Source organism: Pan troglodytes, chromosome 5 (genome assembly GCF_028858775.2).
Source record: "Pan troglodytes isolate AG18354 chromosome 5, NHGRI_mPanTro3-v2.0_pri, whole genome shotgun sequence".
Lineage (NCBI taxonomy): Eukaryota > Metazoa > Chordata > Mammalia > Primates > Hominidae > Pan > Pan troglodytes.
Window position 1 is genome coordinate 88,779,371 of NC_072403.2, and position 3,039 is coordinate 88,782,409.

Genomic DNA, 3,039 nt, shown 5'->3' on the forward strand with positions numbered 1-3,039 from the left:
TGTCTTTGAGCCCTAAGGTTCTTTTTTCTGTTTGTTCAATTCAGTTGCTGAGACTTTCCAGTGCATTTTTCATTTCTCTAAGTGTGACCTTGATTTCCAGAAGTTGTGATTGTTTTTATTAATGCCATCCATTTCACTGAAGAATTTTTTTTTCATATTTGGTATTATGTTTTTGATTTCTTTAAGTTGAACTTCACCTTTCTCTTGTGCCTCCTTGATTAGCTTAATAATCAGACTTCTGGATTATTTTTCTGGCAACTCAGAGATTTTGTTTTGGTTTGGATCCATTGCTGGTGAGCTGATATGATCTTTTGTGCATGTTAAAGTACCTTGTTTTGTCATATTACCAGAATTGTTTTTTGGGTTCTTTCTCATTTGGGTTGACTATGTCAGAGGGAAGATCTGGGATTCAAGGGCTGCTGGTCAGATTCTTTTGTACCATGGGGTGCTCCCTTGATGTGGTATCCTTTCCCTTCCCCTAGGAATGGGGCTTCCGATGTGGTGTCCTTTCCCTTCCCCTAGGAATGGGGCTTCCTGAAAGCCAAATGGTAGTGATTGTCTTTGCTCTTCTGGGTCTAGCCACCCAGTGAATCTACTGGGCCCTGAGCTGGTACTGAGGAGTGTCTGCAAAGAGTCCTTTGATATGATCCATCTTCAGTTCTTGCAGCCATAGATACCAGCACCTGCTCCGGTGGAGGTAGCAGGGGAGGAGGGAAGGAGACTCTGTGAGGATCTTTGGTTGTGTTTTCGTTTAGTGCACTGGTTTTGTGTCGGTTGACCCCCAGCCAGGAGGCAGCACTTTCAAGAGTGCCTCAGCTGTGGCCCTATAATGAGGATGCGAACTTGCCATAGGAATACTTGGTTAAGTATTCAGGTTTATCAGGTGTTGGGCAGGGCCATAGAGCTCCCAAGAGATTATGACCTTTGTCTTCAGCTACCAGGGCAGGTAGAGAAAGAGCACCATGTGGGGACAGGGAACGGTGTGTTTAAGCTCTGCCTCTCCTTGGGCAGGGCTTGCTGTGCGTGTTGTGAGGGAGGGGGATGTGGTTCCCAGGCCAATGGAGTTATATTCCCCAGGGGATTATTCTGCTTCTGCTAAGTCATACAGGTCCCCAGGGAAGTGGGGAAAAGCTGGCAGTCACAGGACTCACCACTCCCATGCAGCCCATAGTCCTAAGGCCAGTCTCACTCCCATCGTGCCCCATCCCCCGAACAGGGCCGAGTCTATATTTCCAGGCAGCTGGTAACCAGGGCTGAGAACTTGCCTCAGACCACAAGCCTCTCAACTGAGAAAGCAAGCAGACTCACAGGTTTTCAGCATCTCAGGAAGCCTCCAGCAGTGATCTAATTCCTTCCTTTGAAGGGTCTGTGGATTCTCTTGGCTTTCCTAGTATGTTCCTGCAGTAGTTCTTGTAACAAAAGTTCATGATATGAGTCTCCACATGCTGCTCTGTCTATCCGAGCAGGAACTGCAAGCTAGTCCTGCCCTCTCTCTGCCATCTTAATCCCTGTGTTCATATTTCTTTTTTAATTTCTTATGTTAATTAGATCAATTCTCATAACAGATGCATTGCAGAAAACAATGTTGCTGAATTGTGGTAAATTTATTCTTTAATATATAGCTAAATTTTATTTGTAAATATATTATTTAGAATTTTAAAATTCATAACCTCTAAGGTAGGCTTATAATTTGTACTTTTGTGCTAATTAGTTGTAGTGTTTAATTTTGTTATTTCATAAATACTTAATTGGCACCCACTTTGCTGCAGTCATTATGCTGTGTATCAAGAGTACAGTGGATATCAAAACTAATGTGGTTTCTGAGCTCACAGTGTAAGGTACAATTGGAACCATGGCACATTTTACAAAACAGTTTACAATGTCATAAGAGGACAAAATAAGAGAATTTGACGTGGTATGGAGTTTCTAAATGTTTAAGATGTCTTTTCTAAGGAAGTGACAATTGGGTGAAAGCTAAAAATTGAGTAGATGTTAATGTGTAAAAGGATTGAAGGGTCAGGAAGAACCCCATGATTACAGATTCTGTGGCAGGAGACACTAGGGCACATAGAATAAGAGAGAAGGTAGTGCATCTGTGGTGCAAGTGGCAAGCTCTGGCAACTCTTTCAGCTGTTACTTTTGATGTTTACCTCCATATCTATGAATCATGTGTTTATCTGGCTGCTTCATTATATTTTTGTTATCTATTAACTTTCCACTCTTCAAGATGAGTATTATTATATTCTCTACCACTCTATTACTCACATGCATAAATCCTGTCTCCTCATGACTCCAAGTTGGTTATATCGTAATACTGTTTACATTATTTTTATTTTTACATATTTTGACTATATAGAATGAATTCAAAGACGACCTGTGTTGCACAATATGATATAGTATACTTTGAAAACTATACTTTTCTCCTGAATTAATAATTATCCTATCTATATGTAGTGTGTCCTTTAAATCTCTTCCACTAGCTTAAATTGCCTCTCAATGTCTTTAAACGGAGCAGTATTTTATTAATTTCATTTTCTTCCAGACATCTTTCCCAGGGACTCATGGCCTGATCCAATCAAGACCGGTAGTTTTCTAGCACTCCTGCAAGGCTATTTATTATCTTCTTTTGCCATTATCCATTTTGTTTGTCTCTTTTATGCATAGCGGATCTCTTGTTTCCTGAATCCCATGTCTCCGTCTTTCTTGATCTCTCTCAGTTTCTTCCTTAGAATGGCTGCATGGAAGATAAGATTTTGGAGGTATTGTGTGTCTGAAAGTGTTTTCTATTCTGCTCTGCCATTTTTGTATTAGTCAGCCTGCGATAGAATGCTAGGTTCGGAATATTCATCCCTCTAGAATTTTAAAGGCAATATCATGTTGCTGTCGACATTCTGATTCATTATTCTTTGTATGGTGCTTTTTTTATTTTTCTTCTATGTCCCTTAAATTTTAAAATTTTATGAGGATGTACCTCACATTTTAAATTATTCTGAGAGTGTGTGAATTTATTTTTTCCATTGTGTTGAGTACTTAATGGAT